At 38.8% G+C, this 26842-nt stretch overlaps 1 long non-coding RNA gene across 50 annotated transcripts in view; it reads left to right on the top strand.

The window, feature by feature from the left end:
* The first annotated feature begins 2516 nt into the window (after window positions 1-2516).
* LOC143442118 (uncharacterized) overlaps window positions 2517-26842 on the top strand; it is a 103307-nt gene continuing 78981 nt past the window's right edge. For 8 of the 50 annotated variants that reach the window (XR_013110080.1, XR_013110079.1, XR_013110082.1 and 5 more), the window contains exons 1-3: window positions 3760-3909; window positions 4304-4377; window positions 4813-4860. This is a non-coding gene — a long non-coding RNA (uncharacterized LOC143442118). Of the gene's footprint in view, window positions 2980-3052; window positions 3411-3736; window positions 3910-3980; window positions 4120-4303; window positions 4378-4812; window positions 4861-26842 lie in introns of those variants that run through there. The other 42 variants (XR_013110101.1, XR_013110099.1, XR_013110098.1 and 39 more) reach the window with 33 other exon arrangements.

The raw sequence follows: 26842 nt of genomic DNA, 5'->3' as shown, positions 1-26842 counted from the left end.
CTTTCCCACCCCAGTGCCTCCTGGAACTGGTCTACTAAATTAGACCTGTGATTCTTTATCTACCAGCTTGTAGCAAAGAGTAGTATTGATGTGCTCTGGATCCCAGCGTTTGAATGACAACATCACCGTGTGAATGACCCTGGAATCTACCTCCACAGAAATGGTGCTTATTTTTCCAAGTTTTTATACAAGTATAGAAATTTTTATGGTCCAATTTTAGAAATATTTTTAAGTACACACTCAGTGCCAGACACTGGGCCAAGTGCTACCAGAGAGACAAGTAAGAATAGAGTATGTATCTCTACCATATAGCATTTATCAGTCCAGTATGAACAGTTGTATTACAAGAGGCTGAATCTTAAGAAAAACAAATATTCCAGAGGAAGTCAGAACAGCAAGACAATAACGCTGCTTAGAAAATAACTGGAGAGGTTTTTTATATTGGAGGAAGCTTCTGTTTTATTTTTACCCTAACAATCTTTGTTTGTGTATAGTATGCAAACATATATGTATTCATGTTTGTGTGAGTACATTTGCCCACATACTCACACACTCAATTGGAGGTCAGGTTGAGGATCTCAGATGTTGCCCCTTGCCTTCTAGTTTGTTGAATATAGGATCTCTTGTTCCCCACTGCTTATGCTAGGCTAGCCTACCTTAGAGCTTCTGGATAGCCTTATATTTCCATACTACATCTTGTTGTAGCAACACTGGGATTACAGATGTGTGTTACCAAGTGGAGTTCTTCCTGGGCTCTGGAGATCTGAACTCAGGACTTCACTTCTGCACAGCAAGTTCTTTAACCACTAAGTCATTTCCCCAGCCTGAGGAAGAGACTTACACAGGCTTTGAAATGTGGTTTTTAGATATTAATGGAAACAAAGAGAACATTTTCACATACATTAAAGAATCCATGGAGTAAAAGTTACAAATGGAAAATAAAGACCCCCAAACTCAGGAGACCCTTCCTCAAGTCTCAGGAAATCACAACCACCCAAAAATCACAAGAAACCATACCTGGATGCAATCAGCAGAGGTTTATTGGGGAAGAGTTGGCTAGCCAAGGTCAAAACTGTGTGTCCATGCAGGAACAGAATTTTGACAAAAGGCCAGCAAGCTGAGGGGCATTTCTTATAGCACCGGGTGGGGAAAGGTAGGAATTTTCGCGTGGTTACACATGATTGGTTACATTTTCGCGCAGTTACACATGATTGGTTGCATGTTCGCGTGGTTACACATGATTGGTTGTTTTACAAATTTTGAACATCAGTAGGCTATAACACTGGGAAAACCTGGGGGGTGGGGGGTAACCAAGAACAGTGGAAAGTTAGCTACTTCTTGGAACCACCCAGATGACTTGCATCACTTTCTGTGGTCAGGAATGTGTCCTCTTGCCCTGGGCCTTCCCAACTCACAGGCGGGTCCCCCTCCCTGAGGCCTGAGGAATGTTGCTCTTCCCTGAATGTATCCCGGGGCAGTGGCAGTAAAGGCCTGACATCTTACATCCAGTTCTGCTTTCTGGAACCTGCACTCTTTCTGCTCAGGTCTAAGGGCAAAGAAAAAGCCTGCATATATTTCACAAAATGGTCTTTATAATTTTTCACTCTATGAAAAGTAAAGGAAATATGACAGAAAATTGAGATATTTCATAACCTCCAGGATAGCTCAAACTAGAGTTGAATTTTTAGCCATCTTCCTGCCTCTTCCTTCCAAGTATGAAAATTACAAGAGTAAATTGCCTGGCCCAGTTCTAAATCTTTTTGAGGATGTTCATGGTAATCAACAGTTGTCTCATGTTCTAGTGTTCATACATGCATTCTATAATTTTCTTCTTTCTGTGGTATACTATAGACTTAGGCTAACAACATTATTCAGAATTTTGGATAACTATCCAGCAAATGAAGATTAAAAGGTCTCATTGTGTGGTGCCCTTTAACACATGTTGGAGGACACTTTCAAAATTTAAGAGTGGCTTTTATATTTTTTTCCTTAATTATGTCCTATTGATAAGATTCTCATTATTTTGATTATCAACCTTTGCAGGCACATAACCCCCCACACACACACACACAGAGACAATAATATGAATACTAAAGGAGGCAGAATTAATGTGTGTGTGCATGTGTGTGTACTTTGAATGTGTGTGTTACGTATGTGTGCATGTGTCTGAGAAATCAAGAGTCAACTCAGAAATTCTTCACAATACAAAGAGCATTTTACTCTGAAAAGTATCTTACAGCCATTGTACCCTTGCGTGCTCTATCGTTGTTGTGGGCAATTACCGGAAAATATTGGTACAGTCAGTTCTTGAGAGAATAAACATTAAATGTTTTCTCAAAGTCTTGTCCAATTATTGATTAGTAAATTTAAAACAAGGACATTGCCCCTTGTGATACACATGGACACACCAAAGTTTTTCTTCAGAGGCTAAGGGGGGAGATGACACATATAACAACTAAAAAGACAGGTTGTCTTCAAAAAAGTGATTCATGACATTGGCAAATGTATAATTGATGTGTGCGGTTGTCTGAATGGTAAAATAACAACACCATCCATTAGAGATGAGAGCTCTAACAACTCAGGCAGGGAGTCGGTGTGTGGTTTATAGGTCATCTGGGTTCCATTTAAAGCTACAGGTTGCTATTCCTTCTCCATACTTGAAAGCATTTAATGGATTATTATAAAAGGAGAAAGATGGTATGCAATAATGGTTTAAATTGAGGCTCTGCGTGTGTATCACCACTGTGTGACTGCTAAATGAGAGCTTCATTTTTAAAATTCTCATCTGGCATGCCTGAAAGTTTCTCAGCTCCTGGAGAAATCAAAACAATGAATTCAACATCAGGAAAGAAGATGGAGGAGCACCGAGGTGGAGTGGGCTTTTCTCCTTCCTCCCTCCCTCTCTTTTAGCATACATGACTCTAAATTGTGAAAGTCTACCAGAAATGAAACAGCAGATAGGGCCAGACTTCACGAGTGGTAAGTGACTGAGCCATGTTTTTAAAAAGATGCATGTATTCAGAAAAAAAAATGGAGTATTAATAAACTAAAGTTTAAAACACCAGAAAACAAGCCAGGAAGGGGAGATTGTCTGGGTAATAATTGTGGGTGAAAAAATCAAATCAAATGCCAAGTCATCTGGAAATCCTTGTCTGCTTTCTGAAATTGAGCTGAGCTGCAGGGTGGCAACTCCTTTCTGCATTGTTAACCATGAGCATCAAAGTTTATTTCGGCTTTTAATGAGTAGTATTTGAGAAATGTAATGGGAGATAATTTTACTGAATTTCCCTCAGGAAAAGCCTTAGTTCCCTTATGTAGCCAGCCCGGATGCACCAGTAAAATATGCATAGCACGTACACTCAACTAAAATAGAACGTACTGGACTCCAAAAGGTAAAGATGGTGAATCAGGTAAGACGTTGTCTATTAAAATCATCACTGTGATGCGTGTGTACAAATGAGGATCTCTATAGGTTAACATGGAAAGATCTGGAATATCAAGAACAGTTTAGACTTCTTGGGTTTTAGAAATGGATTCTGGGAAGATTTTGTTGTGTGTGTTTTTTTTTTTTTTAATTTTATTTTTCTTTCTTTCTTTCTTTCTTTCTTTTTTTTTTTTTTTGAGACAGGGTTTCTCTGTGTAGTCCTGGCTGTCCTAAAACTCACTCTGTAGACCAGGCTAGCCTCGAACTCAGAAATCCGCCTGCTTCTGCCTCCCGAGTGCTGGGATTAAAGGTGTGCACCACCACTGCCCAGCAAGTGTGTTTTATAATTAATAATTTATTTAGATCACATGTCAACTAGGCTTTGAATAGCATTTCATCTGTTAAACTGTGGTATTGGATTAACAAACATGGATTAAAAATTTCCTGCATACTGTGAAAACACAGGCAAGTTCTAAATGTATTAGGTAAGTATTTACCAATGATAGATAGGGTCTGTGGGAAATATTTCACTCTGTAGAAATATATCTATTTTATTTGCATGGAAACTACTTACAAACAGTACAAATTCATCACTTTTTTTTGACATGTATCCCAAATGGAATAATTTAGGAGATATTTCTCTCTGAAAGATATCATATAATATGTGTTATAGAACATCTTCAGCAGGTTCTGAGGTAGCACTTGTTTCTAAATGTGTTAATACTTCTGAGACAAATATATGAATATCCACACTAAGTGGGTAAAAGTGTGCAGCCAAAAGTTTATAAATAACCTTTCTCAATTAAGTATTAAGGTTAGGTGTTTGTTGTTGTTGTTGTTTTCTTTTGTTTTTAATTTTGGCCAACTATTCCTGAGCAGGAGGCCTGGCCTGTAGTGGTTGATATACCCAGTGTCACTCTATTGGAGAAAAATGATTTTCACTCTCTCAGCAGGTAAGTGTAAGATCTGATTTTAATGTCAACAGAATGGAGATGAATTAACTTTAAAATCTTGGTTTTAAAGTCATGAAAGATTCAGGGTTGCTTTCACTAACATGTGTAACTTTATTTAGCACACATGTATACACACACATACAGTAATGCATTCATATATGTACACATACCAAAATTTCCAGTTGATGCTCAATAGAATTTCCAGTCCTTAAATATACTCACTGCTCTCCAACTTGAGATTGCAAAATAAATGATATTGATGATGAAGCCACATGTCTTTGAAATAGAGTATATTATCTTGATGACAAAATCCTTTAAAATGTTATCATATTTTGTTCTCTCTCTCTCTCTCTCTTTCTCTCTCTCTCTCTCCCTCCCTCCCTCCCTCCCTCCCTCCCTCTCTTTCTCTCTGTTTCCTCATGTGTGCACACACAGAAACACAGAAGTCAGAGGACAGCTTGCTAAGAGGTTCTCTCCTACCAAGTAAGTTCTATGGTTCGAATTCATGTTTGGTACTGAGCACCTTTACCTGCTGAGCCATCTCAACAGCCGAGAGTGGCATTTTTTCTTATGTTAAGAGACTTCTTAGTTCTTGTATTTAGAATTGATTTGAAAGAGATGTATGTAATCAGAGAAGATAGACTTATTCCACAAGGTGGCATCTGATGGTCTCATAATTTTACTTATCTAGCCTTAAAAAAAATGTTACTAACAATTCTACTCCCACCCAATACCAATGTGGAAAGTTCTTTCACATAAATCCCATGGACTTGCATCCTCCCCACCACTGTAATGCACGGAATGCACACACAGAGGAAGTTGAAAGATATTCCTCTTATCTGGGTGCTCATGAGACTGCATCACTACCCTCTCATGATCTGGTGGCTATGTGTACCAGGCACAGGTTGAAAGAAAACTCAATTTTGTATAATTTTCAACATCCTGTCTCCAACATAGAAATAGGCTGAGCAGCTGCAGAAAACCCTGCATATGTCTCCTTTGGCAGTACTGAGTAGATGGGAAACACAAAACAACTTCCTTTTTAAGTGTGGTTCCAGCTCCTTGAATTTAAAACCTGATTTGTTCCTCTGATTCTCCTGGTCAGCTTTAATGTAGAAAGCAGGATTTGTGAAATTGTGACAGGTGAAAGAGCAGAAAGGAGTGAGATCCAGAGCTTTCTCAGGAGATATCTGCTGGAATAGGAGTCCGACCTGTGCAGTCAGAATAGCTGCTGTTCTAAACATCTGCTTTATTGATGGCACAGATGGTAGTATCAAAGATCAAGGGGACAGTATCTACTTCTTTAAGCAGTCTGCCTTTTAATTTCTGCTGGCCCTGGAATGCAAAACAATAGATGGGATGACAAGAATAACTGAGAGATTATGCACAATTAAAATACTGCATAATACTGTCCACAGTGGTCAGCTGTCTGTGACTCATTTTCTTACTGTCTCTCAGAATCTCTAGTTTTACTCACTATTAACATTTACTGTGTCTGAATGGTGCAAATGGTCTCAGTCGGTCATTCTTTTCTAAAAGTTTTAGGTATTGAGTAATTTTTCATGAATTAAAATTGAGTAAAATTCTTGAGACTAAAAGTGGTAAAAATAGGTAGACATTTTACGTATTTGTAACAAAACAATAATAATACATATAAGAAAGAGAGAGTCGAGTCTTATTATCACTAATTACCTTTCACCAGAAGAGTGATGTTTTTCAAAATCTCAGGGTTGCACCTATTTGGAAATAGATGATGCAGTCATTAGTAATGTATGTGCATTTGTGTGTGTATGTGTGTGTGAATTATTGTTTATTATCTTCAATGAAATGGAGAGTTAAAAAAGTTGTAATCAGCCAGGCATGATAGCATATGCTTACAATTCTAACACTTGTCAGGCTAAGTGTTGGTGTGCACAGCTAGTTTGAGGCCAATCACACACTATATCCTGAGTTTAGATCTAGCCACACTACACGGTAAGTTCAAGGCCCACTTTGGTCACATAGTAAGACACTTTCTCTAAAGAAAATACAAGAGCTAAAACCCTTGTAATCATTGAAAATTGTGTCCATGCATTTGCAGCTGCCTTTCCTGTCAAAACACAGTCAAAATGATTGTTTTATGTTTCCTATGTGCCCATAACCAGAATCAAATTTGGATATGAATTTACCAAAAGAAAAATATTGATGTTTTCTTTTTTAAAAATATTGATTTTTTTTCATACAAAGATAATACTAAAAGCTTATCCCAGTAGGTTTTGCATGTAGGAAGTACTTAATAATTGCAAGGTACAGTACTGTAATCAACTGTAGAGCTCAGGTTATTATGACTTCAGGAAATTATCTCATGTGTGGATTTTTTCCCCATGTGTTTACAGACAAGCACAGTTGAAGTGAAACTATGCCAGCTCCTCTGAGCAACCCCACCCCATGTAGTGACCACTGCATATAGACTGGCTGGATCAGACAGACTTAATATTTCTGCGCATACTAAAGGCATGCCCATCCTTTTCTAGATAGTTGTGGTTTCTGTACCTGACTACCTCAGGTTTGTTACCTGTCATCATTGATACAATACTCATCAAATATACACCAATTTGCATATTAACCAGAGCTATAGTTAGATGCCAAAGTACAGCTAAAGCAGTGTTTACAACTTTATTGCATAGAATAACTCAGCTCTATTGTATAGAATTCTCTTCAGCTCTACCTAGGCACAAAGAACTCGGAGCTTCAACTCTGAATCACTGGGTCTGCAGCCATCGAAACATCTGCCAGTTAGTAGACACTGCTGGCAATTCTCTTGTAGCTCATCCTTGCATTAGATTCTCTGGAGATGTTGTGAATACTAGAAATAATCTTTTGTTGTTTTGTCCTCTCAAAATCTTTGTCACATATTGTATGACTATATGTGTACATATGTAAACATAACAAATGTGGATACATTGTTATATAATGGATATTGAGAAAGTGTTGGAGTCAGAAGAAATCTCTTTTTATTCAAAAATTGTTGAGATACCCTACAGTGGCATGGGACATCTAGGTTTAAATAGTTATATAAGTTGGTTTTCTTTTCTTTCTTTTTTTTTAAGTGAAAGAGCATTCACCCTACACTAGGGCTGTCTAAAATACTAATACCAGTTTGGGGAAATAGACAATCACAGTCTATGCTGACCACAAAGAGTTACTATATTGGTTTTGTGCTCCTTTGGGGACCAGCACTCCACCTCCCCATTTTTTTTTTTTTTTTGCTTGGGGATGGGCAATAATCTTGTTTGTGATTTAATAAAAACTGCCCTCAATTCTAAGCTTCAAGGATGCAATCATGCATCTCACCTGAATCACTCATTAGTTTTTCACCTGAGAGCCTCAGGACCTGCAATTCTCGAGGTGAAAGAGCTGTTGCTTTCTGCACACATCCTGCCCGCCCCCCACCTCAGCCAGAGAGCTTGGAGTTTTATCAACCCAGTCTGGCTGTAAGGGTGAATTTCCTATAAGATGTATTTCAAGATTTATCCTTCTGGCTTAGATATGCCCTTATCCCCTGTCCTTCGCACCTCCTACTCTGCCTTCTCTCCTCTATCCACCCCACCTCTCGGAATCCTCACTATAGAAGCTATATTTGAAGAAATACAGAAAGCCAGATAAAAACAAAAGCCCCTGTAAATTCAACAATAGATGATTCTCTGTCTCACACTTGGTAGTTTCAACAGATGGAAACCAGTATCTTTATGGACAGTTCATTCTTTTTATCATGAGGAGAGATTTGCACCTGTCTGGCTCAGAGATGCGAAAATACCTATGAGCTTTTGCAAGCCTTGCCAGACAGATGAAGCAAAAACCCCCACCAGAAAGCCTCCTTTGCAGGTGGAAACCAAAGGAGGATTGTTTTAAATAAATCCAAGGGGAATTTCAAAGGGCAGCAGTGATAGGTCTATTACTTAATGACATTTCCTTCCTGATTTTTTTTCAACATTATTGCCAAAATGGAAAGATTCTTCACCAGAAACTATTCTACTATGATTTCTATTTCCAGACATAACAATGAACTGAGAATGGAGAGGGAGAGAAGCCCAGGGGACAGAGGGAAATGACTGCGGGGTTTTCCACTGCAGCCATGGTACAGTCAGAACTAACTCCCAAGGGCTCAGATTCTGTGTTCTGTTTCACTAATAGTGCTTGTTTATGGGTACCCTGTTTGTGACTACCTGTCTTCATTGTGCCTTTGTTCTCCACAAAACGGAGCACCTCCTAGGAGCAAGATTGGTATCTAACTGCAATGAATAATGCTATTTTATGATTAGATTCAATTGTCTTCCAGGGAGCTTAAAAAGTCCAGTTTCCCATTGTGTTTTCCTAAGCTCATATGTCTTAAGTAAACTAGTTACTTTCTCATGCAGACTTAACCACGCTCAAAGCTCTCTCCTGTAATGCTCCTGTAATACTCAGAACAATTTGCTGAGGTGGTTATTAACATCTGTATTATTGGTTGGAGGGAACTAAGGTTCAGAGAAACTAAATAATTTGTCTGAGATTAGGGAGTGAAGTTAAGATGCAGTTGCAACCATAAATAAGTCTGCTGATATCCAGTCCAAACCTCAGTTCCACAGCACAACCAGGAAGGGATATGGAGTAAATGGGAGGGAAAACTGTCTTTGTAGCTATTTTATCTGCATGAGAATAAATAAAAACATTGTTACAACGATAGGTTTATCTCCCAATTTCATGAATGCATTTCAGAAAATATTGTAAAAAAGATTTTTATATTGTGGGCCAGTGTGCGGTTCTGGAGAGCCATAGAATGCATGGAGTATAAAAATGCAAATATAAAATGCCTCTGAGTTTTAAGAAGCTAGACAGATACAAACTTTCATGGTTTCTGGAGCAATACCTTCTAGTGGTATCCTTACTGAACCTGACAGAGAGTACTGGAAAACATTGAGGTTGACTTAGTTTTCCAAGTCTTTTTCATTGGGAGTCTCGCTGACCCAAAGCACTTTTAAAATGTATATGTTTTAAACCCCATAATTGTCACCTCATATATTTATCTGCCTTTAGCCCTGGTCCCTGTTGCTACAGAGAAATCCAATGGTTATAATGACTTCTGGAAGACTGGGCCAATGCAGTGACAACTGCTCCAACTGTGTTGTGTACTGCTCATGGGGCTTGGTTAGCCACCAGTCTTTAGAAGGATAGCACTTGTGAGCCCAGCTGTGCACCATGGATAGATAATTGCAAACACTGCTCTGCTTAGCTTAAGATGACAAGCCATAAAGTACAAGTAACCTGCAAACATAGACTAGCACTGATCAACTCCTAAACAATAATCTAACATAACTGAGAAAGGGAGGGTTAAAATGTCTCTTCATCCACAGCCACTTATCAGGACCAGCCCATGGCTCCTGCCTAGAAAGGTTTTCTTCCAGAGGTTCTCTTCTCTAATGGTATTACATTTATCCAGCTCTTTTTCAGCTCTTCCTTTGTTAGTTAAACTTACCTGACCACCACGTTTTAAAAAGATGTATTCATTTATGTACTTTATGTGTATGCGTATTTTGCTTGTACATATAAAAGTGTGGCATGTGCATGTCTGGTACATGTAGAAGCCAGAAGAAGGTGTAGGGTCTTCTAGGAGGTAGAGGTGGTTTTTCAGTTGCCCTATGGGTGCTGGGAACATAATTTTGATCCTTCTCTTTGGTTCTCTGATCATGATCTTTAGATTTGTAATTGCCACAGAGCTAACCCATCTTCTCTTTACATTTGTCTTCATTCATTTTACCCTGGCAATATTAACCATTTATGTGTCTTCTAATTCACTACATGTGCATATTGTTTCAAGGTTTTAAATCTAAATATCAGTGGGAGCTATAACTTGGTCATTATTGCTATAGTCTAGATATCAAAATTGCTTGATAAATATGTCATTGAGGGAATCAACTAATGTGTGAAGTAATACATTTGATAATTACCTGAAAAACAAATATTTATAGGACCAAGGATGCCTGGATTTAATACATAATAATAACAAATGAATGTATGTATGTAGCATAGATGTTAAGACAAATACAACATCTGAGAGGATATCTATATTATATCTACATGTAAGTATACTATTTATCATTTATTGATATTCTGATATAATTGATCAACTTTTCAAAAATGATACACATCTGTAAGCAAATATCAATATATTTTAGAACTTAAATAATTAAAAGGAAGAATGGGAACTGAAATAATGAAATGTTACAAATGGAAGCATGCTGAGGTAAGTATAATGGCATAGAGTGCACATTTGAACCAAATTCCATCTTTAATTGGAATTTTTATAATATGTTTTTCATTACCAATGCATTTTATAGGCCAATATTATTGTCAAAAGATATTCTTAAATATATAAAAGAAGTATGAGTGTGTATGTGTGTGTGTCTGAGACAGAAAAATAAAGTTACAACTGAAAGCTTAATGTTGTAGTCACACTCTCAGTAAGATACAGTACCAAAAAATCAAGTTCCAATTGCCTACACCAAGAGCAGAGTTAGGTTTGCTTTGGATGTTCATTGAAAACAGTTCAGCTCTGACATTTGTGGCTACAAGGCAAGGTTATATAAGGATTGTATATTAAATATTCAAATATTTAAGGTCAAAACCAGTACAGCAGTTTGAGTAAATTATACCTTCTACTCTGGCCAAAACACATTTAAAATGACAATTTAAAACAAATTATGTTACATCCAGACACAGACATATATAATTGAGAGTAATATCAATCACTGAATTTTGAAAAATGTTGCTGGGGCACTCCATGCAGTGACTGTGAACATCCTAATAATTTATGCACTTCTCCAGAATCATAAATGGGAGGACAAGAGAGCAGACTCTTGGAACTTCTTGGAAACATCTTTATGTTATTCAAGGACACGCTATGTCTGAAACTTACAAATCCTACTCTGTACTAGGGACTGAGCCTTCATTGGCAAGGGAATCTTATGTTCCTTAAAAATTTTGACTCTTATGCAGTGAGATGTACCGGCTCAACAAAATGGCTCAAGTTTCTCTTGGCAGTTCAAATTACACTTCAGAAGAGGAAGATACAGCAGTATAGAGATTTATACCTTAAGTGTTTTAAAATGTTTGTTTTAAAATTTTATTTCATTGTACATATCTAGGGCATACAAATAGATATTTTTATACATGTACACAAGTGAAATGACTGTCATGACAGAGGAAATTAGCACAGCATCACCTTGTAAACACACACCTTTGTGTGTGTGGCAAGATTATCTAAACTCTAATCTTCTAGCAAAATTTTAATATGCAGCAGAGTTATTGTTATAGATCTCCCATCATACACCAGTTCTTTATAATTACTCATCTTCATAACTGCACATGTGCACCCTTTGAGATGCAACACTCTAAGTAATAAACAACTGAAGTGAATTAGCCCAGTGACTCTCAAACCTACTTTATCTTCAGATAACCCTGTAGACTCCAACTGTGTAGTGCAGAGGACCTAGGAGTAAGAGGTTTAAAACTATTCAAAGATGATTCTGTTATATCACTGCTGCTGTAGTGATGGGCAGCAACATCCAGGATGACACCATATTCCCAGAAAGTCTCTCAATTGTAGTCTTTTCACAAAAACACAGTATACAATAAGGAGTGGGTGTTCACAAAAGTTAGCTGAATTCATGTATCTGAAGTACTGCATAGATCTGACAGGATATAGTGTTATAGATTATTTATGTTTCACCTTTTCCCCAGTGATTGATGAAAATTAGTTGCAAAGGCTTGTTGCAGTTATTACTTATAGTAAGTTTCTTTTTTGCAAGTCTGGGATAGAGCTGGGAAATTGGCACTCAGAACTCTTTATACATAGCATCCTCCCATTACTTCTGAACCTTAACTACTCTTTGGTTGATGTTTGGTGCATACATAAATCCATACTGCCATTTTATTATCATATGCTCCATATACTCTTAAGATAATTCATTGTTATCTTATAGGTAGTTATTATCCAAATTTTGATCATGTGGATAATAGAAAATAGAAACATTGAATTGTGATTTCTGCTGCACTTGCACAGATCATTCAAAATTTCTTTCTGTCAAATGTCTATTTCACAATCTCCTTTATTTTTAATGGATCATAATATGTGTATTGGTTTGACTATAGTTGGCTGATGGGAAATGGTACTATTAGGAGGTGTGACCTTGTTGGAATAGGAGTGGCTTTGTTGGAAGAAGTGCATCACAATGTGAGGTATGTTCAAGCTCCACCCCGTGAGGAAGAGAACCCTCTTTTTGGATGCCTGTGAGACAGTTTGATCCTGGCTTCCTTTTGATGAAGATATAGAACTCTCCACTCTTCCAGCACCATGTCTGCCTGTAGGATGCTTTGCTTCCTGATATGATGATAATGAACTGAACCTTTAAAAATATAAGCCAGCCCCAATTAAATATTGTCATTTATAAGAGTTGTCTTCTTCAAGGTGTCTCTTCACAGCAGTGAAAACCCTAACTAAGACAATATACATACTTTAAATGATCTTTTTGAATAGGATTGAGTTGATGAGTTTTGAGTAACTTGACAAACTCTAGAATTACCCAGGGAAAGAGACTCTTAACTGAGAAATTGCCTCCAGTAGATTGGCCTATGAGCCTGTCTGTAGAGCATTGTCTTAATTAATGTGGGAGGGTCAAGCTCGTTGTTGGTGGTGCCATTCTTGGGTAGGGGGACTTGTGATGTAAGAAAAGCAGCTGAATGAAGCTTCTTTAATTATGATTATGCTAGTTACATTCCTGTCTAAAATATAGCGGAGTATCATTAGGAATCATTTCATTGATTTGTTTTTCTGGTTGTGTTTAATTTTGTTCTAAGTCAATATGTATTCAGCCTCTGGGTCCTGGTCCTGGTCAGATATGGCTTTGTCTCATCTGAAGAAGTTTGGTCTTCTTATGGGACTCCCAACAGTGGGAGCCAGAGCCGTCTCTGATTCTTTTGCCTGCATTGCAGTCTGCCGTTATGATCCTAGAAAGGAAAGTGTGTTTGAGAAAATTTAGTCCTGGAAGGCACTTTGGAGTCTGTTTTGGATGGCTGAGGAAAAAAAAAAAAAAAAAAAAAAAAACATTGTGTTAATTATGTATCTGAGATAGGCAGCAACAATTTGTCTGAAAAAAAAAAATGGTGATCAGCATAGTTTATTTGACCTGTGGAAGTAGATCAGATGACTTTTGAATCTTAAAGAAATCTCAAACAAGTTGAAAAAATTTGGACATATATCATGAATGTTAGGGAGAAAAGGAAACATTTAAATAAAAAACAAGAAAATTTTGAGTTGAAAAGCATGAACATTGTTTCAGGTATTCCTGTTAAGGAGAACAAGCATTAAAAACTTGGGTTAAGGGTCTCAGGTGTGCTTCTCTATTGTCCTTGGTGGGTTTAGATGTAGTGGGGAGGGGCCTGCTCTGCCATGTGGTGGCTGGGTGCTCTAGCAGAGAGGTCTCCTGTATTTCCCATTTGTTTTTCTTAGCTGGTAAATCCTAAATGTAGAGAAGGAGAAGAAAGGCCAACCTTGAAGAAAAAGCTTAAAGGAAAAAGTGTAGAGGCTTGATAGGACAGTCAGAGCCAGAAGAAGTGAAAAGCTGTGGAAAAGACTTGACCCGTGGGGGGAGACACATAGAAGCTGGGTTGGAACTGATGCTTCTGAGAGCAGTTCCTCCAGGCCCGGACAGGAGTTCTCAGCCACGAGAAAGAAACTGTATCAAAAGGAAAGGGGAATGTCTCACCCAAGGGGAAGAGTCTCAGAGTAAGTGTCAGGGCAGGCATTGTGGCCTGAAGGCAGCTGTTAGCTGTGAAGAAGCCTTTTCTGTGGGGTTGGGAGCTGGGCAGAGAATGGAGGCTAGGGGATCGCTGCCATCTTGAGGCCTAGTCTTTTGAAATAGGCCTGGAGTTACTCACTGTCCTTGAGTTCTGTGGAGTGGTTCTTTGTAGGCGCCAGTGGGGTACACTTGCAGCTTGGCTTTGTCCACATCCTTCACCATTGTGGGGCTGTAGCTCACGCATGGGCATGGGTCCTGTTGAGCTGACTTGTAGATCGTGGGAGTCTGCCACTGCTCAGGGGGGTAGAAGCTCAGAATTTGACTGAGTTTACTCCATGTAGTGCTGGGTGGATGCCAGGCTAGGGAAGCCACTGCATTCCACTTCAGGTGTGGGGAGATCTCAGTCTGAGGTCCCGCAGGGGTGGAGTCCTTGGGTTGGGGGTCTCCAGGCCAAGGCGGCTAGCCAGAGACCAGCTGGTCTTGACTCTTGGGCTCCCAGGAGCTGCTAGGAGACTGCAGAAGGACTGAGGCAGGGGGCCATATGGGCAGGACCAGCCTGCAGCCGAAAGGGGCATAGGGAAAAAGGCTCCAGCGGTGCTCCACAGGGTGAATAAGACTCTTGGTCCTGGTGATGCGCTTGACTGGGTCATGGCTGGCTCTGTTAGCTTGCTTGAGTTGATAGGCCTCCATGGCTGGAAAGTAGAGAAGTCCTCTAATGGGAAATTAGGTGGCCACTCATTGGCTGAAGGCCCCTTTAATGGTTCTCCACAGTAGGCCCCAAAGACAAGAAGAAGTCCATGGTTTTAAAAGGTTTATTGTCATGGCAGAAAGTGGATGAAGCTGTACCCCTTGTCTTCAGGGCGGGTCTGAGGTTAAATACCTTTTACAAGGAGAAGGGTCTGGAAAGGAATGCTTAATTGGCTATGCCCTCTGGCCTTTAGGTATCTCATTAATATGGAGATCTCTTGAGGCTCCGTGGCCTGTATCTGTGCTCTATTTGTGCTATGTGACCGAAGGCCACAAACCTTTCTTTGGGAGGAGCTGTGGATGGCTGAAGCTAAGTGAGAGGAACCAGGGCCCAGGAGCAAGGCCTAACTCCGACTGGCCCTTTTGGTATGCAGGGTTTGGGGCCTGAGCTCTACCAGGTACCCTGCTGCCTCTCACAGCCCACCACCCCACAAGAGGCCCTTTACCTCCTTGTGGGTTACTTCATCCTTTGATATAAGGATAGTCTTATTGAATTCAATAGTCTTATTGAAACTTGATATACCCTGTTTAGTTGATATTCTTGGTAGACTTGTAGAGGAGGAGTGGATCTCAGGAAGAGGAGAGGTAGAAGGGAGAGAGACTGGGAGGAAAGGCAGAAGAGGAAACTGCTGTAGGCCAGGATATGATATATGAAAGAAGAATAAATAAAACAAAGGAAGAAAGGAAATAAAGAAAGGGAAAAAGCCAAAAATCCAAGAAAACATTGCTCAAACGTCCAACAGCTTCCCTTAGAAGAATGCAATTTGAGTGGCTGTATAGTTGATTTTCAGAGTTGCACAGGTGTGGTGGTGCATGCCTTTAATTTCACAATTCAAAAAGCAGAGTCATATAGGTCTCTGAGTTCAAGGCCAGCCTGATCTACAGAGTAAGTTCCAGGACAGCCAGTGCTACACAGAGAAATTCTGTCTCAAATAAATAAAAACATAAAAATAAGTAAATGAACAAACAAACCTCAAATAGTTGCTAAAATTGACCATGAAAACTGTGTAGGTGCTTGCAAGTAGAGAGACAGCACTATGTGCTTAGCTTGCGTTCCATTGCTGTGACAAAACACTGACCAAAAGCGATTTGTGGGAGGCAAGGGTTGGTGTGTCCTGCAGGTTACAATCTATCATTAAGAAGAGCCAAGACAGGAACTGAAACAGAGGACAGGGATAAAGCTCTCCTCAGTTTATTGAGCTCTCACAAACTGCATCTTTTGCTACCTGTGCTAAATATCCAATAGAAGCACTTAAGCAAGAAAGAATTACAGCTCCAGGAAATACAGGATGTGAGAACAAGGAAGCATGGCCACAGGACCAGGAGATGGGTGTTTATGGTGCCTCCAAAGGCCAGAAGTAGAGAGTGGCAAGTGCTTGCGCTCAGCTTGCTTCTCCTTTATATTCCGTCTAGAAACCCATCCACAGAATGGTACTGCCCACATGTAAGGTGGATTTATCCATTTCAAGCCCTCAGAGACACCTTCAAAGGCATTTTCTTTAGTGTTTCTAGATGCTATCAAGTTGATGGAATTAAGCATCGTATCTGGTCACCCAATTAAATCTCTTAGACAGCCTTGGACATCAGAAGTCATTGAAGCTCTGCAGATGCATGCTTATATTTTCTTTGGGTATCACTGACAGTTCTTGCTAATTTAGAAGCTAAAGAGAACTTCCTGGTGAAAGTTTATAGGCAAAAGCTCACAAAAGAGTAAATGGAAATGTACACTGAAGACTTGTTTTAGGAGGACGAATTTGTTATTTATCTGAATGATAAAAAAAAAAAAGCAAAAACAAAGAAAACAAACAAAGAGCAACAACAACCCCCTCCCCAACCGCCCATTGACCTGAGTAATTTAACCACGGATGACAGGTCTACTGTTTTAGTAGGTCAAGGACTGCCAAAATATTCCCATCTTTTGAATAGTGGGTACAGTGCTCCCTGTTCCCATTGTGTTATTTGGGAGACAAGTTTGACAGAACCCATGTGTCATGAGTAATCCAGTCCAACACACAGATTCTAAGATTAAATGTCAAGACAAGAATGTTTAAGCTGACTCTAAGCTAGACAGTATTTTGTCACAGTAGATATTAACAGAAAGTGTCACCCAAACTAGTATTCTTGTTCCATAATTTACTGCTCATTCTGAGTTATACACATCAATTAACCTTACAGAGCCTTAATTAACACAGGAATAGTAAAATTTAACTTGAAATGGCATGTGATAAAACTGTATTGGGTTATATACTTGAAATATTTAAAACAATGCCATTGTTATACTATTATTCAATGAAAATACATTATCTCCAGTGAATTTCAGGATCTGTTACAACTTTTTGCATGAGAAGAGCTTCGTGGCTTCATTACATGAAGCATAGTGGTTTTTTTTTTTTTTTTTCATAGCTCTATAGCTAAAGTAAACATGGTAAACAGGAAGTTCTTGTTATTAATCCCCTAGAAGTAATATACTATATTTAGTTTATTAGGAATAAAATGGACTTTGTGAAATATTATTTCAACACTGAATAGACAAAGCGCTTTTAGGAAGATTCCACTTAAACCAATGTTCTATTTTCTGAACATTCTGTTCAAACGTATGCAACAGTCTTGAGCTGAAATGAGATTAATGCACTCTGTAGTCGAACAGTTTTAAATATGTCAGCCTCCAATACTTATACTCAAGTAAGGTAGAGCAAGATCTAATAAAATAATATAAGGTCGTATTAGAAATTAATGATTTTTAAATAAGACATCTGGGTTGAGACTTTAGCCTGTGCTACTGGGAATCAGGAGATGTGCTTTGTTGTTGTCTTTGGGGCATTGGCTTCAGATTCTCCTGCTTTCTACACTTGACATTTCCATAGCGGACTCAGGACTCATCTTGGAGGTTGTGCTGATTCAGAGCCCCCTCAGCAATCCTTGCCTTCAGTCGTTGACGTGTCTGTAGAAAAGCTGACTGGGTGGAAGGTAAAAAATGCTTCTTTTTAATGGTCAAATCTCACCACACAGAGAGGGGGTGGAAAACAATTCAAATATGTGCGCAAAACAAGCTGGAACTAGGGGACTTCAAAGGCATCACAGAGACAGGACATTGTACTAGTGTCAAAAGAGAGAGTATTAAAAAGTGGAGTATGACTTTAAAAAAAAAAAAGGAAGGAAAAGTGTAAAAACACTTAGATCAAGAAAGGGGAAAACCAGGAAACAAAAGCCCATATACTCAATGTTGTAAAATAGAATGGAGGGATCTTAGGGGATTTCAAGGATTGTAATTTTCTTTACAAGGCCTTTTCTTTTCAGTGTAGAAATAAAGCAGAAGGAATACTTGGTTAAATCAAAAGAGCAGCAAAAGGTTATGACCTCCTGATCAATAGAAAAGTAGTTTTCCATAAAACAGGTTTTCTATTGACTTGGACTGGTGACGTCATTCCCGTTAATGTGTAAGTAGAGAATACTCGCTGTGTGGCAGCTTATACTCACAGTAGCTTTTTGTGTCAAGGTTAGACACTCTTGGCCTGTGAGTCAGAATGGAGCCATGAAATATCCCATTCTTACGGGCCACAAAAAGTCACTGAGGGAGACAGTCGTCCAGTGAAGTCTCAGAATCATGTTAGACCATGCACTATTAATTATAGAATAAATTAATTATTTCCAATTTGCCCTAAGCTAATTGCCATTTAGGTGTCATATTCATCTGGGTATTTCTTAGCCTTTGACTTCAGAAAGTATGAAGGATTTTATAGTAATTCATTGGATGGTATATCTGTGCTCAGGTTAAAACAACAGATTTTCACATACAAAATCTAACCATATTTGGTTATGTCTGTCAGCAACTGCTATTACATAATAGAGAAGAAAACTGTAGCAATTGATAACATGGACATCCATTAAAATAAAAAAAATAATGCTTTAAAAAAAGAAAGCCACTAAAATGCCATACACTTGACATTTACCTACTCAAATATAATGTATATTAGTGAAAAGGTCTCTTATATTTCTTTGGTGGAGCTGGGAGCTAAAAGCTCCAGAAGGAAATACATTCTTTAAGTTCAGTGTCTGTAGGTTCAAATACTGCAGGTTTTGCTTTCAAAAGGCAATAAAGAATTTGTTGTATGTTCCTTTCAAACCAGAGAAATTCCCTCCTATAAGATTACTTCAGATCTAATGGACTAGCTCCCAGTCTCTATGGTGTGTGGCTTCAAATGCTGCCAACCATGTTGTATGGACAGTGTATAGACTTGGTTATACATGTGTACTTATAAATTTAACAACATAGTTTATTGACCAAACACATTTGTTATTTGTAAGCTGTTGGAGGCAAAGTTTCCTGAACAGTTATCTGACATGACTTTAGATCCTAACTGAATAGTTCTATGTAATGTTTTGTGAAGTCCACATGGACACCATGACACCTTTGGCACATACCTTCTCCAGAGCTTTCATTTTAATCCCTGTGTTGTGCTACTAAATATTCTGCTATAGTAAATAGTTCAGAAAATTTTGGATGCTTGATTATTTTTACGTTTTATTTTAATCTTTTGGTGACAGAGTGTTTTTTTCACCATGAAGTTGACCTAGACCATTGCATAAAGCTTTCTTAGGAAATTAAGTGGAATGACTCTGTTAGGAGAGCATATAACTGACACTCCAGGAAATCTGTGTGAAGGACTTGACTCAGGCAAGGTGAGCTATTGCTTAAATTGTAGGCTTCCTGCCATATGTGACTCAGCCTGGCCCCTACAGTGGATTACATGACCCCATATGACCATATAATTGTAAAACAATTGTGAAATTTGTTTTGGTTATTTTTGTCATGATATTCAAGTTGTATAAATTCAGCCTTTTGATACCCATGACTACTTAAAGGAAAATTGTTTTCTTTGTCTCTGCCAGGGAAGGTAGCTTTCTTTTAATGTATGTGTGTTTTGGGGATGTTGGGGGAGGCAAAATCAAATAGTGGGGCTTAATAATTCATTAAAAATAAACTTCTTTTAAGAGAATTTTCAAGCTTTTCAGAATGTTATTAAATGGTTTGCTGGAATTTATGTTTAGTTACTGCAATTTTTTTTTGGTTGGCTCTCTCTCTCTCTCTCTCTCTCTCTGTGTGTGTGTGTGTGTGTGTGTGTGTGAGAGAGAGAGAGAGAGAGAGAGAGAGAGCATGTGAGCATGTGAGTGCATGCATGCAGACACAGGGACTGTGTGTGCCTGTGTGTATCTGATGCTTGTAGCCATACATGTGTGTAGAAGACAAAGGTTGTCCTTAGATACTTTCCCAAGCTTTTTCCACCTTTTATACTGAAGTGGAGTCTCTACTTCAACCCAGAACTTGCCAATTCAGTCAGTCTACTAGCCTGCTTGTGGAGGACTCTTGACTTTGCATCAGAAGCACATGAATTACAGGCAGGCAGCCACATCCACCCAGCATTTACTTGGGTTTGGGGACCAGCACATGGGATCTCCTATTTCATGTACAAGAGCTAAACCCACTGAGCCATCTCCCTAGTTAATTAAGTATTTGCATTTTCTTGTATCTTGTTATAGTTAAGTCCTTAAGTATTATCAACTCAGAAATATCCTAAACAATGATCGATCTTGGTGTATGACGTTACCTATGCCTTGAGATATCTGAAAATGGAATTAATAAGTAGAGATCATTTAAAAAAAATCCCTGACTCTGTGCTGGAGATTAATAATCAAAATTTGCTCTACTAGTAATTCCTGAAGAAGTGAGTTAAAAACTGTTGAAGTGTTGACCCAATCCAAGGATCTGAGCCATTCCCCAAAGCACTAATACCATTCATTGCACTAGGCCTGGAGTTGCTGCAGCAGTGACAAGGCAGTTTATTTTACTTTAATATGCTGCTTTCTTCCCTGTAATAACCCACCTTAGTATTTGCTTGGCAACACTGCAGTTGTCAGATAACATCCTGCCTTGGAAACTTATTCTTCAGCCCTCAGGACAGAGATGATGCTCTGTCTGGTCTTCCTGTCTCAAACTGCCAAGACTGGCATTATTTATTTACAGATGTGCTCCCCATGTGTGGACTGAAAACTCCTTGAGGACAGCACCAGTGCATTATTCATAAGCCTCACCTGGAACAAAACAGGCTCTCCAATATATGCCCATTTAGCAAAACCACTCAGTGCTTAGAACACAAAAGCAGTTTCTCTATTATCTGTCTATCTCTCCCATTCTGTCTCTCTCCCTTCCTCCTACAAAATTGAGAATCTATTGTAAACTGTTACCTTGTAATCTAGGTCCAATATGCGTGCGCACGCGCGTGCATGCACACACACACACACACACACACACACACTACATATACAATATGTGTGTTTCTCTCTCTCTGTGTGTGTGTGTATGTGTGATACACATATATATGATCTGAAACCCTGAACACCTAGAAGCATAATGATTATATTCTTCCTTTTGGAGTTTACCTGCCCAATTTTGGTTCAAAAAATGTTTCTGCTAAGATGTGTCACAACTTCTGGAACAGGAACGAGAACACTTTCAACAAAAGATATGATTCCAGTTTCCTGGTATTTGTCTGTTCATGTCCTACTGACCCATGCATCTTTTCTGTTCTACCTCTGGATGAGCTGATAAAAGAGTCCTGCTATTGACAGGAACTTCCAAACCTACATTGGAACCATCTGCCTGACCCATCTCATCCCATGTCAGTCATTCTTTTTGTTTCAGAATGCAGGGCATTCTTCGGGCACTGCAGAGAGCCCTAAGGTCTGAGACATAAACATTTTCTTAGCCCCTTTTCTGTATGCAAGCATGGCTATCAGTCTCAAGACCCTGTCCAGGTTTTGAGCAGGACTCTGTCCTGATGTCTACACAACAGTCCTCCCTAGCTAACTGTGAATTTCAGGACAAAAATCCCACCAAGCACACATATTATTTCCCATTTTTCTTGTCTTTTTTTTTTTTTTTTTTCATTTCTGGTCCTGGTAAGCAGGCTTAGAAGGTTTAGTTCAAGGTAATGAAGCAGACTGTAAGGGACCCTGCCTGCCACACAGGGTCACACAGTTGATCATGTACACATGATTTTAGCCATGGGGTCACGTGCCACACATTCCAATCTGCAACTGCAAGTATTCCACAATCATCTCTATTTCCACATGGTTTTCATAGAATATGTAACTATTTTTTTTGTTCTTGGATTTACTAGCTTCATGAAACAAAAATAGATTGAGTTAAAAATCCTAACATTCAGCTGTCTTACATTAAAATAAATAAGTAGATAATCATTCTTTTCCAATTTCTTTGGCTTCATGGAAACATATTTTGCTTAAAGTATGTTTTACCCAAAGCTTCCTAAATTAAGACTATTCCTTGATATGCAATTGGTTGAATTTGATTCAACTATCTTCTGTATTAGTTGAGCACATACTTTATGCTGGGCTTTATCTTGTATGTGGTATTTTATTGTTTTACCAAGTGGAAACTGAAGTCTTGGAGGTGTGGTTATCAAACAATGCTGTGATGCATCTCCACATTCATCTTCAAAGTGTCTCTTTTTTCCCCCACTCAACTTTCTGAGTCCACAACGCTATTCTCAAAAATACATCATTTTCTTAAGAGGACAAATTTCTATGCATAATGATGTCTGTGGCTCAAATTAGATATTTATAAGAGTTAGACTCCAGAGAACCTGAAAGGAAAAAAAAAAAAAAAAAAAAAAAAAAGCCAGGATTCTGGATTTGGCATCTCCATACTGAGGATGACCAGCCTGTCTTGTTTTGAATCAGAAGAGAGCTGAGCTGTCTGTGGAGTCTGATCAAGTCCTGATACACAGGAATTGCTCAGAGTTTTCTGAATAAAAATTGTCTAACCAGCAGCAGAGAGCAGTATGGAGCCATTTTTAAAGCAGGGGAGAGAGAGCCAAGGAGCCCAGAAAGGGATGGGGGAGGGGAAAGAAAAACTCTAAACACTGGCCAAGGCCTTGATTACGTATTCTCTTTATCTATGCTTTTTTCCTATAGAGATAACAGGTCCACGCTTTGGATAAAAATCCACATATCTTTTCTTTCGGTTCCTCTTGCTTAGTTTTTATTCATCTCTTCCTTCGGTTCTCGTGTAGTTTTTACTTAGTGTATTTTTAAGTGTGTGTGTGTGTGTCTGTGTGTGTGTGTGTGTTTGCCTGTCCGGGTACACACTCACACTCATGTTTTCTTTCTTTCCTCCTTTCTTCCTTTCATTCATTCATTCTTCCTTCCTTCCTTTTTTTTAAAAAACCAGTTCACAGCGTGTCTCAAGTGACTGGATGCAGAGCTAAGTTGCCTTCCCAGCGCTGGAGTCCCATGCAGGATATGTTAATCTACATTTTCTGTGCAGCCTAGATAACTACAGCTTCAGCATTCTTAGACAAGCTTACAGAGAGAGTGTATCTGCACCCTGGTTTTCTCTAATGCCCTCTCTTCAATTCCTTTCGGTAACTCTCTGAGTTAGACGATGTTATTATATTGTTGATCTCAGTTTGGTTGAATTTCTATCCAATTTAAATCAGGATCAAAAGCAGTGTTTGAAGAGTAAGCAGAGTGTGTGAACACAGAATGCGCCCTCTCTGGCCCTGTCATATTGTCTTCGGATGAGTGTACTTTCATCTAATTAAACATTCTTCTTTTTTTTCCTATATAAACAGAAACCTTTGTTTATGCCAGTGCCCAGCCTGCAAATAACACAGTCTGCCCCTCTTGTTCCCCCACCATCGGTTCGAAATGTCAGGCTTTGAGTCATACTAGCCGTGGGCATCCGATAGAGGTGATCTTTTGTAAGAGCTGGGGCTTTGCTTTTCTCTCTGTCCGGATGACTGTATCTGAGGATGCTTGCAAAACAGGAAGGTTAGTGTCAAAAGAAGAGGAAGCTCCGAGACAGCAGAAGGAATCCTTTCCATAACAGAGCCCCCCTGTCTGCAGCGCCTGTGTCTTTTACACGTTTGATCGGTGGGCATGTTGGGCAAGGCATGGGACTGGGAGACTTAGAAGGCTTTTCTGTTTTCACTACCGATTCTTAAATAATAGCCCAGATTTCTCAGCGATGGGAGTGAATTAAAAGGTTACTCTACTCCTTAAGGCCATCTTTCTGACCACATGAGCGCTGGACAGCTCTTTCCAAGACGTGAAATTTTTAGAACAAAAACAGATCATCTCCTAAGGCACACCAACCCAGATGTTAAAGAAAGATACCACGGCATTTCCTATCTAGGTTAAACTCATAGGATTATATGAAAACACTCATTTTAACCCGGCTAACCTGTAAAGATTTCATTCTGCCTCATTTATCTTCGCTCTTTACCCTATGCTAAACCATCCCCAGCTCCGATGAAAGAATCATGTCTCCATTCATTTCCTATCTTGCTGAATTGCCTTCACATTCCCTATCATCTGTGCATAATCCTATTCTCCCCGTCATTGTCTTAATACTAAGAACAGCACAGGATAATAGATAGGCACTGTAATAACAGTGTGGCCTAGAGGAGCCCCTCCAGGGAAATATCTTTAATGCTGGTGGAATATTAATGCATCCTAGGTCCACGAGCCTCCTCTTTCACTTCATCTTCTGTTTTCTAAACTACATAATGACTTTCATATCCATGACAAAAAGCATTGGAACAGAAAGGACCTCACTGATGAGCAGCAGGCCTGTGTGATATTAAGGAGTCCCATTCTTACTTCTTTGTACAGTTTTTGACCACCATCTGAGACTGTATGCAGGTAATTTCCGATTTGAATAGATACCAGCAAAAAAAAAAAAGAGGCATAATCATATTGTGTTAATGCAAATGCCCATCAAAGGCACTGCATGAAAATAAATTAAAATATAATTCCTCAATAACACACGTGTCCATAGGATGATTTTAGACAGATTGAAAACAAACACCTTGATATCACTTAGACAAGGGAGTGGGTTGTTTTCAAGGAGGTTAATCAGCAGCAGATTATGAATGAGACAGTAAATCAAAGCCACCTACAGCATACCTTGTGAATTGGGTTATAGTTGCAATTTGTTGTACATAATTTTTCAATAAAAGAAAAAGTATTGTTTTTTTTTTTCCTAAGCATAAATACTTTAGCCTAGGAAAATTCAGTAGCAAAAAAGAAAGGGGAGAATCTGGGAGAGTGACTGAGTGGCACCTGGCCTTATCATTTGGTTGTTTGAGATGAAGTAAGAAACCTTTAAAACCTACAAGAAATGCAACTTTTCAAACTCCCATATTTCTTCCCTTTTCCTTTCCTATTTATCTTTGTCTCTTTTGTGTGTGCCAGTGACCATTGTATTATCTGCAAAAATGTTTACTGAAAGCTGAGATACTTATGAAAAGATGTGTCTCCAGGGCATCTCGGAAAAGCAAAATAGAAAATGCCCCAGACGTTTCCCTTAGCTTGAAGGCGTGTACCACAAGGTTCCTATTTCTAAATATAAAAAAGCCCAAACCAAAATGAAATCAAGGAAGTTGTTGTGGTGACTTTTATTTTGTAGGTGATTTTCCATTAACTTAAACAGCATTGTAAGTACTGAGATCTAAAATTCTGTCTATTAAAAATACTTTTCTTAATAATTTTGTAAAAGGCCCCTGATTTGGGTTCTTTGTCTCGAGACAGCCAGGATTTATTAGATACTATTCTATCCTTGGTACAATGTTGGGAAGTTGATTATAAAGAGGATTAACATAGATATGTTTTCCCAGACTTGAAACACCTCATGAACTGGAAGCTAATTGACAAAATTTATATTTATTAATTATATAAGAAGAACATATTATGTGTATTTGAGGGGTTGCTAAGGAGCTAAGAGAGTTTAATGTTCTTACAGGAGACCTGAGTTACATTCCCAGCACCTAGATCAGATGGCTCACGTGTACTTGCAATCTAGTTGTTGGGGGAACCCACTTCTGGCCTCTGAGTGTATCTGAACTCAGGTGCAAGTATATCCACATACACATATACTTTCTCTCATTCTCTCTCTCTCATTCTTTCTCTCTCATTCTCTCTCCCCCCTTCCTCTCTCTCTCTCCTAGGAAAGAACTATATTATGTACAGAAACAGTATTAGATACAGTGAAAAAAAATAAAATTTACGTGAGATGAGGCTCTTGTTCCAAAATGTCTCCAGCTAGTAAAACGAGTGCCTGTGGTCAAAGTGTGACTTTGTTATAGGAGGACCAAGTAAGGTTTGCAAAGGTCCAGGGAAATTGATTAGTTCATATCTAAGGAGATGATCTTGAGAGGGGATTAAGTTCAAGGACTAGTTATAAAAAAGCGTTTGTGGCAGATGGCATTACATGGATTGCAGAATCAAAGCCAATGGCGAAATTGGTGGGGCAGAGGAAGGAGGTCTAAGTGAAGAAATCAACACACAAAAGACTTAAAACTCAGGTTTCTGAAGTTGACATATATGGATAAGGAAGGAACAGGTGGGAATCAGATGGCTCTGTGTCAGATGGTAGCCCACTAAAGCACTGGCCTCTTTTGGTCTGCAAAGGGGAAATGGCTGAAAGATTCTGTCTGCTGGGATCTTGATAGCAAATGGTTAGTTGAGCAGTTCCCTAAAGCACCCATAGAATAAATGAGAGACCTTAGTTAGTACAAAACAACAAAGACAAAATGCTCAAATACAAGAAAAATGTGGAAAAATTCAAGCAATGATTTAACACAATTATTTTTTTAACATGATGATTTAACAATTATTTTTTTTCATTTTTATTGGATATTTTATTTATTTACAATACAGATGTCATCCCCATTCCCCATTTCCCCTCCCTAGAACCCCTTATCCTATACCACTCTTCCTATATTCTTTTATACCATTTTGATTACATGCATGTATTAAGGTCAGTTCTAGGTTGAGGGTCTAGCACTACAATAGATGCAAATAGTTGAGGAACAAGCAATAAA

Source organism: Arvicanthis niloticus, chromosome 4, assembly GCF_011762505.2.
Source record: "Arvicanthis niloticus isolate mArvNil1 chromosome 4, mArvNil1.pat.X, whole genome shotgun sequence".
NCBI classification, from domain to species: Eukaryota; Metazoa; Chordata; class Mammalia; order Rodentia; family Muridae; genus Arvicanthis; species Arvicanthis niloticus.
This window is presented reverse-complemented; position numbering and strand designations above follow the sequence as displayed.